This window comes from Perca fluviatilis, chromosome 3 (genome assembly GCF_010015445.1).
Source record: "Perca fluviatilis chromosome 3, GENO_Pfluv_1.0, whole genome shotgun sequence".
Lineage (NCBI taxonomy): Eukaryota > Metazoa > Chordata > Actinopteri > Perciformes > Percidae > Perca > Perca fluviatilis.
Window position 1 is genome coordinate 1,912,170 of NC_053114.1, and position 13,717 is coordinate 1,925,886.

The 13,717-nt window shown below is 40.3% G+C and overlaps 1 protein-coding gene across 1 annotated transcript in view; it reads right to left on the reverse strand.

Annotated features, from left to right (window-relative positions):
- itfg1 (integrin alpha FG-GAP repeat containing 1) overlaps nucleotides 1–13,717 on the reverse strand; it is a 166,172-nt gene that overhangs the window by 39,339 nt on the left and 113,116 nt on the right. The window lies entirely within an intron of this gene.

The following is a 13,717-nucleotide window of genomic DNA, read 5'->3' on the forward strand; positions in this document are numbered from 1 at the left end:
GAAGTTTCAGGAAGCTTGTTTTAAATTAGAGACAAGGGCTTCAATTTACTTTAGTGGTTAAAAATAGTTATATCTTAAAGTGGACACTAAAACCATTACGATCTAAGATTCATAAGCATTGTGATTGTTCAGTATACACACTGGGATTCTTGATCATATATATCTATGTTAGAGGTGTGACGTGATGATTTCTCATCGAGGTAAAAAGTGTCTTGTGATATCAGTACACAAGTGCAGAGCAGCAGCCTTGAAATTAGTGTAACAAATGTCCCCGGCTGTTCTCCAAAGTTGACTCTGAGTTTACTTTTGCAGAGCGATAGCAGAAGAAAAAAGCTGCCTGTAAAACCCATTGTTAGAACGTTAGAGAGTACCGCCGCTCTCTCCCAACCAGACACACACGTGTCGGCAGCGTGCAGTTCACTGTTTCGCTGTCTCAAGCGGACGACTCTCTTTCTCTGTTAAAATGAGTCGGGAAGCGGACAGCAAAAGCTAACTTTACTTTTAATGATATTAAACAAAGAGAAATGTTCTCCCTTCGTCCTATAATGGTCATAAATCAATACTAGAGTAGCCTACTTCCTTGTTTAGTGCTGCAATTAATAAAATGCAGAGAAGGATAAAATCATCTGTTGAGTGTTTGATTTGTGCTTTAGAACATAATCAATAATAGTAATAGTAAATTAAGATTTATTTCTCTCGGTCTACTGTACAATGACAAATTAAAGTACAAAACATTTGGTCTCAACTACTGCCAGAAAACGCTTAGTCATGTTATAACCTTGGTTCTCAGGGTGAAGAGACTCTCTCTCCACCGTACATATGGAATAAGTAACAGTGGAACTGTTAGTTCTACAGGAGAGAAGCCAGTCATTTGAGTTTGTTGCAAAACCTTTCAGTGCTCGGTTTTCATTTTGTGACGTTCGATTGAATAAAGGACTATTTTTCCAGTCTTACTTCTTCATTGAAGTTTTCTGTAAAATAGTGTTAAAATCTCGGCTCGTCTCAATCTCCAGAACCCAATCTTGTGTCTCGTCTCGTGAGCTGGGTGTCTCGTCACACGCCTAATCTATATATATCAGGATGTTTGGATGTTTGTTTCGTAAAAGCACAGAATTTAAAACGTACAAATTGGGCCAGTAGCCAGGGAGATCCAGCTGTGTGCTTCTCAAAACACTGCTGAATACACAGACAGAGTGCTGGTCTCCTGCTAAGAAACTAACATCCCCAAAGAATTGATTCACTAGCCCTAAGATCTGATCAACTTGTGCATCCCAATTAGCTACTTATTTATTCTAATGCAGCCAGTGTAAAATATGCACTGGCCAGTCACAAAATGTGAGGGAGAACACTTGTTCTGTTGCAATTAAATCAAATGTGAAGTTTCAGTGACAGCTTGACGACAGCTACCATAATTCAGATTAAACATATACCTTCATGTACCTTCTGAAATTTTATTTTAATGATATGATGATGAAGTGTGAATTATAATGTAAAAAAAGAATATATATATATATATATATATATATATATATATATATATATATATATATATTAAAGTGCATCACGTGGTAGTATACAGAAGTCTGCCATTACTGCCTCTGTGCTGTTAATCTGTGCTGCCAGTTTGTGGTCTGCGAAACCAGAAATCAGGTCATTTCTCACCACTAAGGACTTACTCATTGGTGTAGTCTTATTACTGCTACTGGATGTCAGGCATGTTGTAAGTTTCAGGATTGTGGGGAAAAGAGTACCTTATACATTTACTTCTTAAAACTCATCTATGCATATGTGTGAATCCAACCTTGACATACTAGCTTGTCAGAAAGAGGGCTAGTAACACTCCAAAGTTAGGCAAAATTTTGTCGAGGGCAAAAACTGCCATTTTCAAGGAGGTCCCTTGACCTCTCAGCTCAAGATATCTGAATGAAACTGAGTTCTATGGGTACTCACTAGTCTCCAGGGACGGACTGGGGCTAAAAAAAACGGCCCTGGACTTTCTCCCAAATAGGCCCATCATCCGGCCATTCGCCCCTAGCCGTGTGCGACAGACACTAGCCAGGATGTCCTGATACTATGCTACAATACTGTAGCCTATCAGACGAGGTATTCACAGCAAGTAACATCTCAAAACCAATGATGTAATGTCACTGGCTACAAAAACCCCAAATTACACAAACTTGTAATTATAAAACAGTTCAGAGTATTTCTGACTACACTTTCAGAGATAAAGTAGGCTAGTGGCTGTACCTGAACATGGGGATTAGATACATTGTAGGCCTATACCAAAACTACACTGAGAGTGTTAGTTACTATATACTATAACTTATAGCTATTCAAATATAAATGTATATAACATGTGTTGCTTTGTGTTAAAGAATTAGCATTGAGTAACCTATTTAATATTTTGTCAATGTCATATTACACTTTTGATTCATATTAAGGCTGTGAAATGATGAAAATGACTAGGCCCTATCAATGTTGTCTGTGAAGCTTTCACAAACAACCACCAGGCCTTTGCCAGTTCCACAATAGTAAACGTAAATTTAGGAAAAACTGCACTCTGATGGAAGACAGACAGAAAGTGCAAGCTAGGATTTCTTTTTGTTAAACTTTTGGTTACATGCATGCCTGATGTTTTCCCATTTAATTCAATACCATAGTCTTCATCCTAGCAGCAAAAGTGAGCTCACTACAACCTCTCATATACAACCAAGTGAAATCGCGGTTAACCTGCGATTCATTTCTAACGTGTTTAATGTTTCAAATTAACCTAACAGAAATTATTAAACACGTTAAGTTTGACAGCACTAAATGGCACGATCATTTTCATAATCATGACGCACACCCATGTTGATAGCTGACTATGCAATTCGCTAAGATAGGGATAAAGGCAGCCTATTATAATGTGCCCTGCTCCTGGCACTTACCAGTACGTCTTGCTGATGTGAAATGAACTCCGCTGTCTGTCCCTCATCATGACCAGGCTGTGGATGCTCAGGCTCAGCTTCCACTTGGTCCTCTACACTCTGGCTAAGTGATGCAGTGCTGCTTTGGTCGTCAAGGACTACAACATTACTGCTCTGTGAGCTTTTAGCATTTTGCTGCATCAGTCTCGAGAGACTTGGCCCTCTTTTCTTTGAATTTTTCCCATCCACCTTTCTCCTTATATTTTCTCCTGGCCATTGTCACGTCTAATGATGTAGGCCTATAGACTGGGTAAACCCAGCCCGACCTACTGGCGATTTGATTTTGCCCTGCAAAGATTGGGTTTAGTCTGGTGATAGGCAGACTAGTAGGCCTACTCTTCTCAGTTTCTTTTTTTTTTTTTTTTTACACGTAGCATATAAGTGATCGGATTAGCGCCCCCTGTTTTTGGCTGTTAATATCGCTTTATTAGACTTTTTTTGTGCTGATGCCGACGGGCAACGGTTGGACGGCCGTTCTGGACTTTTCCCGAACGCACAGATTGTCAGTCCCTCCCTGCTGGTCTCCCCTTTACAGACCTGCCCACTTGCTGCTAATCCCATGCAGCTTTTCTGATGCAGTATAAATGTGTTATTTAAGGCTATTCTAAAAAAGGTGTTTTTTATTATTTCTGCATACTGGGGTTCCTAAACAGTCTTGGAATTGCATAAATTAGATATGACTGGAAATGTACTGAAATTTGAGGTGTTGTTTGGGGCTAAGGTGTTGACATCAAATATTAATAAGTTGCTAGCAGTTATTTTAAGCAATCATTCACATGCACTAATTTCATTTGACTTTCTAATGAACATAAGGCAAAAGCTTGAATTCTTACAGATAACCAGAATTAGCCTTGTGCTTCTAATATCTGGGTTGTAGACAATTGACTTTAATTATTTATTTTAATTATAACTATAGTGCTATCAAGTATTTGAAGACAAATTTAAAATACTAACCTTCTTTTAAAATAGGGAGCTTTGCTCAGCTTTCTCTCATCATTATCTGATCTTATAATAATATAATTAATATCACTAAATTTATTATCGTATTTCCTTTAATACAAACACCCTGACATGTTTAGTTTGAAATGTAATGTTTTGAATTGAAAACATGCAGCAGCAAACATTTCATACACAGGTCTGAACAAATTGAACATTAAATCTTTATAGTTTGCAATAACTATATAATATATATAAATAAACAGCAGTATGGTTCTCACAGTGCAGAGTTTCTGTAACTGCACTTAAGTAATTTTTCTTAAAAAGTTATTATTATTATTACATGTTATTCCTCCCTACACTATTTGACACATATGTCTGGTGTGAAAATCATTTGAACTACATCTCTGACTGCTTACAAACCCTCCAGAACTCCTAGATCATCAGACACTGGTCTCCTAACTGTATACATAATCAGTAATACATCTGATGAAGGTCCATTCAGTCATTATGAGCCCAATCTCTGGAACAAACTGTTTATGATGATATAAGATGTACCACAACTGTGTTGCTAAAAAAGCACCCTTAAGACCTAGCTACCTGTTCTCTCAGTCCTATGGCTAGCTTGCCTCCATATCTCTGTCTGTCTGTCACTTTCTCTCTGTCCTCCCCCTTTCTCCGACTCTCTCTTTCTCTTTAGGTATGTGTGGGTGGGTATGTTTATGTTGGTGGGTGGGCAGGGGATGACTAATATTTCTAGATGTACTTAAACACGTGCTCATCTCTTACTATTTTATTTTGTTCATGATTGTTTTGTGTAAAGCCCATTGAGCTTACATTGTATAAAATGTGCTATATAAATCAAGTTGACCTGACTTGACAGCCTACTTGGAGCCTCATCTTTAATTACAGTACGTCCACAATTGCACTCTATAAAAAGAAACTACAGGGAGCCATGGTAACGACATTCACACGTCACAACACAGTCCTGAGCTAATGGGTCAGCTGACGTCACATATGCGCACACACACACACACCCCCACACACACATAAAGAGCAACATGCAATAAATAGACCTTGACGGGGGGAACATGACCTGCCGTGTCAGCGCTAGTGGCTACAAGTGCGAGCCAACGAGAGCCAAGCGGACTCACGCTGTACACGCCAACACAACAATCTGACAGCTGAGCGGCATTTGCTCTGAGATGCTCATCACTTCTCATTGTCCTCAGGCTGCTTTCTGCTGACTGCAGGGCTGCTCTCACACACACACACACACACACACACACACACACACACACACACACACACACACACACACACACACACACACACACACACACACACACACACACACACACACACCACACAAAAAAAAAAAAAAAAAAAAAAAAAAAAAAAAAAAAAAAAAAAAAAAAAAAAAAAAAAAAAAAAAAAAAAAAAAAAACACCCAGGCTATGTACGCTATTGTCTTATCTGGTTGAAGTGTAAGTAAGACAAGGCACTGCACCGCCGTGGGGATTCAAATCCTAGAGGGAGCCCCCCTGTTCACTGCTAACTTTGGGTAACATCATTATAGCGTTGTTGTATACTCACTGTCCCCGAACAGCTGGCAGTGGCTTCCACAGGGTTTCACTTTCGGACGAACACTACAAATCCAATGTGACCACCACGTTAATTAACCCTATCAATTAGAATAAAGTTTTACATCCTCTCAGAGGCAAACTGTCTAGAGAGAACATGGTCTCTTCATCCAAACAGTTTTTTTTTTGTTGGCAATACTTTACAGTAAAATTACAGCAGTGCAACTCTTTTTTGTTATATGATCAAATGTGCTTTAAAAACTTGCACAGGAAAATTGCACACCAAATATAATGCAAACAAAAAAAAAACTGCATAATCTGAAATAAAGTTATCCAAGACTCAAAAGACAGAATCAAAGTGGTCTCCCTGCTGCTGCTGGTAATATAGGTGGTCAATTTTCCACCTTATTTACACCGAAAACAATATAAATCAATGTTTTTGTCACATGAAATCGTACGAGAGACAATTCCAGGGAAATGTTATCCCATCAGCTCCTTCAACTTGTGCAAGAGGTGGAAACATCACAAATGTTCTAGGAGAGGGATTATAAAATACTATGCTAAAACAAGAAATATGAATTAGTGCTTCAACTTCAACTTTATGTGTGTCCCTAAAGGGCAATTGGCTGTGCAGCATGTATAAAACACATAAAAGACACATAAATATACATACGAGATCTCTTTATGGAACAGATCTGATAACGTGCACTGTTGAACTCCCAATATTTGGAGTTTTGGACTTGATGAACTTGATGTTAAGGTTACTGAACCAACAGAGAAGAGAGGAGGTCAGGACAGGTTCAATATGAGATCTGTAGAACAGAATTTATAAGGGACTTGTCGACATGAAACTTGGACAGTTTTCCTCAGGCAGTCCAGACGTCGCTGGCCGTTTTTTGCATAAAGCTTCAGAGTGAAAAGTAAAGTTTAGCTTGTTCTCCACTATGGTCCCAATATATTTTTCAACAGTCTACGGTATGTTACTTGATGATGTTTTTTTGGTTGAGGTTGGTCGGTTTGTGTCTAAAATCAATGCACGTCCTTAGTTTTCTGGACATTTAGTTTAAGGAATGCATTTTCGACACCAGTCTATTCAGGAGGCTGACTATTGCAGAGTCGTCAGCAAACTTTAAAATGAACCTGTTTTCGTGCTGAATGCAGCAGTCGTCGATATATAGAACATAGAGAGAGGGGAAAGGAAATAGCCCTAGGGAGACCCAGTGGATGATATCAATCAATCCCCCGACATGCATCTATTTACCCTCACTCTCTGAGTTCTGGAAGTTCAAGAAATTGAGGATCGAGGAACCTCCCTGTAGGTAATGGATCACATGGCTGTAATATTCAGTAAAATGTGCTGTGTAGCTTGCTTGTTGTCGTATTTGCAGGCAGAGCCATTATGACTTCAACTGTCAACATAAGCTGGTGCAGAATGCTATTTTGACAAACACAGGAGCAGGCGCTCCCACTCAGCCGTCTTTGTGTGTTGAAGCAGACACTGAAAAAGTATTCACACCAATCTGAACATACAGCCTCCAGTCAAATCCTCCTCCGGACGACAGAGCCCCACTGAAAGACTTCATGTAAATCTACCCGTTTTCAATTGAATGAAATGAAACGAGGGGATAAAAGACAGCTCTGACTGACAGACTGAGAGAGGCGGAGAGGAAACAGGACAGGAAACAAGACATTTGCCGAAGAGAAACAAGAGAGTGAAGGCAGGGTTTAGGGCAGAGGAAGAGGTGAGAGTAAGATAAAACCAGAAGCTGGTGAGGGTTAGAGGGGAGGAAATAAAAGAGGCAGAATGAGAAAATATGGGACAAGAGAGGAGACTAGGAAATGTGGAAAGAAGAGAGCTGGATTTGGCTGAGGAGGAGAAGAGATGAAAGGGGAGGTGAGGAGTGGAGAGAGGAGAAGGGAGTATATGAGCTCCCAGATGTTTCTCAATGCAGCTAATCTGCATCCTAATAAGTGAGCAGGAAACTAATCAACTCATACAGTTCTGCCTGTCACTCTCCATCTACACACACACACACACACACACACACACACACACACACACACACACACACACACACACACACACACACACACACACACACACAGATGCTCATGCAGAGATACCCCCTCCCACTCTCCACCCAATCGCCCATCATTTTGTCTTTCTTTCTAATTTTGGAGTTCATGATTTCTCCCATCTCCTCCCTCTTCAGCAGTAATCATCCATCCATCTGTCCACCCTGCAACCACTTGTGCTTTATTGTCTCTTACAGCTTAAAGTGGAACCATTTGGCTTCGTGTAAGACTTATAATAATCTCATGCATGTCCTTACTATGTTTGTCGGAAATCCATTCCAAATAATTTGTATATGTCTCTCCAATGATGGGGTCCAAAACGGACCAGTAGAAAACCGAACCGAAATTCAAATTTACACCAAGTCTGAATAGACCTGATGATAATAAGACCTGAAGCAAAGAGGGCAGTGTCGTTCCGCATGGTCGTCACCTTCATTAAATCGCCTGAAAACGACACCAGCCTGCAACAGTATAACCGTACAGATCTCTACTGATCTCCAGACATATCCGACTGCTCGGCTTTAACTCGACTCAGACATTTCTCCATTCTCAGCTGAGATGGACAGCATAGCACTGCAGCGCTGCAGTCTTTATGCTGTATAAATTACACTCCGCTAGCTGTCTTTTTTTGCTCAGCTCATAGCTTAATCCCGATGACTTTCAGCCTACAAACACGTTTTTAACATTATTTTAACTAAGCATCTGATATTGGCAGCAAAAGAAACAAGTTAGCTGACTGCCATCACTGCTCCTTTCTTTGCTGCAGTCCAACTGGGTGGGTGTGTATGATTAAAGCTCTCTGTTATTCTGCAGCATTATGGAAAAATAAAAATATTCGAATAGTCGAATATTCGGTTCCAGACAGTTGTTTGTGTTCACCATTATTAATCTGATTGTGTTAAACAGTAGTAGTACCGTCAGTGTAAAGTTACATGAAATGTAAGAGTTCTTTGTTTAGGTGTCACACATTGGTACATTTGTCTAACAGTGAAAACGAAGAAATGCAAAATAAAGTTTCTTGTAATTAATTTAAACAAGACTGAGTCAACAGCTTATTTTTTACAGTGTATGGTTTACAGCCATACTAGTGACTGGTGTTTGGTGTTTTAAGCCCCCAACGTCATCTTCCAGGCAGCGCTGCCTGGAAGGCACTAGGATTAGGCAATGGTTAGGGTTAGGTGCCTTGAATCGCAGCGCTGCCTTGAAGTCGACGTTGGGGGCTTAAAACACCATTGAGCCGAGTGACTCTATGAGGCTGTACTTGAGCTAAATGCTCACTTCGGCATGCTAACATGCTTACAGGTATAATGTTTAGCATGTTGCCCGTGTTACTTTAGTGTGTTAGCATACTAACATTTGCTAATAATCACAAAAGTGAAAGTAAAGCTGAGGCTGATGGAAACGTCAAGAGTTTTGCAGGTATTTGATCATTAAACAGAGTTTTGCTCCATTATCATTACAAAAACTAAAAAGAATCTGGGATATTAGGGATATTGGGATATGTTTTCTCTCTCTCTTTTTCTATGTATACACGTATATATTTTTTATTTTTATTTTCACAGAATGGCGTCCTAGCTGTCAATCTTCTGTTGGTCTGCAGCTGTACTCAAAAACTCTCCAGTTCCTAAATAATATATGCACCTATAGCAACAGAGGTACTGTACAGGTCTTGATGGAATGCACGTACTATTGCATGTCGGGAGCATGGGAGGATAAGATGTCAGACCAGTACAGGTTCAGGTCATCTCAGTGTGAAAAGCCCAGCAAGAGTCCAGGCCTCTGGCAGGCTGCTGTCCGAGGCCAACCTGTGATGGATTCATCTCAGGAAGCCCGTGTGCTTCATGGGATCTTACCGTTCACTCACAAACTGCACACGCACGCACGCACGCACACACACACACACAAGCCCGACACAAAGTCAATCCTTCAGCGGGTGTTGTTCGATAATGCTCTGGGGAGGGTTGAGTGATGTCATCTTGAGAAAATAGGATTCCATCTTACAGAACGGAGGACGGAGGATCAGGCTGTCTGTAAAGCCACATCACTGTCTGACATAATGTGTCAAGTCTGAATATGAAGTTCGCACACACTCAGTCTCAATTATTACAGTGTGATGCTATCAGCCATACTATCCGAGGCACCTGAAAAGAAACAGAATTTGCCCTCAGGGGGGTTTCACTGGGAGGCGTGAGGCTATTAAGCTGCATTTGAGCTCACGTTCACAGAGGAGTGGAATGAAATGTCGACAGGGTGTAACACTTGACAGATACATTTTTATTTTGGCTGATTGTTGTTCCCTCGCTAGTTTGTCAGCTAGATGTAGAAAATGCAACGCTAAACATGTGTGAAATATTCACAACTAAACGTAACAGCTGAAGTTGAATACAGAGGAGAAGTGGAGGAGCTGACAGCGTTAGCATCGACGGGAGGGGGAGACAGGCATTTTGGTGTGGGTGTGTCTGTGTGTGTTTTGTTTGATGTGCTGCAGTGAGACAAGACATGGATAACGAAAAGAACAGCAGTGTTTAGAGAGGCGGCACAAAAGGAATTTGTGTTACAGCGGGATGAAGGAGGACGAGTCAAGGACATACACAAATGTTCTAGTGCACACAGAAGCTGTCAGGCTAACTGAAAATACATGTCTCCTTTTACAATTTTTTGTTCATTGACATATGAAATAATATATAATATTTTAGGCATTTTCTCCCAAACAGTTGTGCCGGTTGCTGTTGCCTGGAGATAATCTAGACTACAATTAGCCTCCTCTGATCCCCAATCCAACAGAAACATAAAAACAATTTATATTTCGAATATGAATAAAGGATATGATCTGATGATGTTCTGATCAATATTGTAACTGTGACTTCAATTATTGTCAAAATCCTGCGACCTAATGTGCATCCTGGTATAGTTCTGCTCATCTGCAAACCTAAGCAAAGGTCTGATCAGCCAAGAACTGAAAGCAGCTGTGGTGGTGTGCAGGGCATTTCAACTGTTAAACTCTTTAAACTGAGTGAGTCTCTACTGAGTATGATCACAAAACTAGAGCTGATTAATCGATTAGTTGTCAACTATTAAATGAATCGCCAACTATTTTAATAATCGATTCATCGCTTTGAGTAATTCTTTAAGAAAATCTAAATTCTCTGATTCCAGCTTCATACATGTGAATATTTTCTAGTTTCTTCACTCGGATACGACCAATCATTTTTCACCATTTTCTGAAATTCCATAGACCAAACAGTTAATCTAGAAAATAATAATTTTTTTTATTTGCGCTGTAATCAGGGCGTCATTGGAAAAGAGAGCTTGCTCTCAATGGCCCTCCCTGAATATAAATAAAGGTTATAATAAAAATGTGTTTTTAATGAATAAAGAGCATCATGACTATAAAATGTATCTCAGGCAGTATGTATTAGACAGGCCAAATGTGTGTGTATATGTAATACTTGGCAAAGAATACTGATCACATACTGTAAGTATCCAAGTAAGTGTGTGTACTATCGTGTTCACAAGGGCATGGTGATGATTTATGTGTGTTTCTTGGGATTCTGAAAGCAGGAGCAGTTGTATCCCCTCCCTTTTAAAAAAAGACAACACAACAACTGTTTGCCAACTGTTCTGATACAGAAAGGGATCAACAACGCTCTTTTTATTCCTCCTACTAATGAGCAGAGCAGAGTGACAGATTAAACTGTGCAAAGGCCCGCCCTAGAGTGGAACTATTTTTGCTTTCCTCAAATGTCACTAGGCACTAACGCTGTACCAACATTTTGACTTCAGAAGACAGCGTCTTGATTTTTACAATAAAAAAATAAAACCTACTAACTGAAAGGAAAAAGCAGTAATCCAAAAATATAAAAACTATTTCCGAACATCGCATGCAGATATCAAAGCTACCGTTGCTTCTAGTCTAGTAGACATCATATGTGAATATCAGGATTAAAGTGTGACTGAAATACAGCCCATTGCAAACGGTGTGTGATATTTTATCTGAATTGGTGAACATGAAGTCATCTTCAGAATAGACAGAATAAAGGTTATATTTCTGCCATTTCTGACACCTTCACCAGGCAGTCTGAAGTGGAGAGTGACAGGTTACATGGGGAGAGAGGGAGGAGGCTGACACGCAATGAAGGTGCCAGGATTTACATGGTGTGCACCACAGCCATTAGTGTTTAGTAGTAAAACAGTAAATGATTAACTTAATTAACAGTTTTACATGTGGCTCCTCACTACAACTAATTATGCTATCGTTTTATTTCATATTAGTGGTGTGAAATATGTACTAGTTCCCAATGTCACACAGCCAGAGTTTGGTTTGCAACCAAAATTAGGATGATTTTATCACTTTACGATAATAATGTGGAATACCGGAAGCCACACATAATTCAAAAAAACAAACAACCTAGTGAGAAATCAGACTGACTGCTAACAAAACAAGGTTCATAGTATCTGCCTCTTAATGGAAACTTTTAGTAAAAGACGGGAGAATTTTACTGTGCCCTTTCCAACAACAAACAACAAGTAAAAACAAGATCAATTTCAAGGTGTAGCCTATTGGGGTTAACCTGACTCCGCCAGATGGATTGCTTCGCATTTGCTTGACATATCCATCTGGGAACTTTCCGTTGGAGAACTTTTGGGAAGGGGTGAAAATCCTGGTTAGCTGATTGGATAAACCATCTGTCTATCACCACCTATGTTGGTGATAGACGGGCCAAATCAACCAATCAGATCAAACTCTTGCCGAAACCAGTCGGGAGAAGAGCAAAAACATCTTTTCCTCAGAGAAAAGCCTCCAGTGCCGTTTTTTGCTCTTCTTTCAATGAAGGAATACTTTCTAATTCGGATAAAACTTACGCGATAGCTACGGTCATCTCATCCGTGGAAGCCGCCACGTTGTTTAGACTGAACAGTCACTTCTCGTTGCGTCACACCTAAATCCGCCTCAAAACCAACGCTGATTGGTCGGTCGTTTGGTGAACAGCTCCAAATTTTGTCTATCTCAAGATGCCAGACTGATCTGCGAGTAGAAAACAGGAGCTCGCCAGATCAGGACGGTCGCACAAGGCTATATTGGGGTGGCAGTAGCTCAGTCTGTAGTAGGCTTTTTCCGATACCGGTGCTAAAACAATACTTTTAAAACGGTGCCTAAACGGTGCCTGAACCGAAATATATACAATATATTTATAATGTATATAAAATATAAAAAAAGGAGCAAAAGAATTACAGTTGGCGACATTAAAGAACGGTTTGTTTATTGCTAAGGCCATATGGTCAAAATTAAATGATTTATTAATGTAATAACAATAACTTACAATGACTTATTTCACCAGTAAATTGCTGGTAAATGACAAAAACAAGCACCAGATGGGAAAAGGGTATTTTACAATAACTTTGAATGCACCACGAGGCTACCTATTTCAAGTAACGCACCGCCTGTGTTTTTTTATTTCCGACAGCGGCAGCTGCAGACTGTCCCGGTGTTGGAATCCTCTACAGGGAAATACAGTCACACTTTACACCGCTCAACGTAAGCTGTCAGCATTTTAACCATTGGGTTTAATCCAGCTAGTAGCTAACGGTAACTTAGCAACCCATGCATCGATGCTGTCAGGCACCAACATTTTCGTTCTTATTCGGTCTCGTTACTACGGTTTACGTCGGAACCCAACCCTAGTCTGTAGGGAGTTGGGTTGGGAACCGGAGGGTCGTTCCAAGTCCCCATAGGTTCAAGGTTCAATACCCCATACGGACTAAAGTATGGTGGTGGACTGGTAGCTGTAGAGGTGCCAGTTCAACTCCTGGGCACTGACAATGTGCTCTTGATCAAGGCGTCGAAACCCCAACTGCTCGGGGCGCCTTTCCATGGGCAGCCCCCCCACTCTGCCATCTCTCCATTAGTGCATGTATAGGTTCTGAGCATGTGTGTGTAATTCAGGCCTGTGTGTAATGAGTGTAATAACAACAGAGTGAATATTGTAATTTCCCTTGCGGGACTAAAGTATAAATTATTATTATTCTGCTTCCGCTCTTGTGTCATGAAGGGGGAGTTATCAATGGCACCAACTAGACTAGGAGATGTGGGCCTTACAGCGCTGTATTAGCAGTGTATCCCTGTTTAAGTAATATAGAAGCTTACAGTGGAGAAGC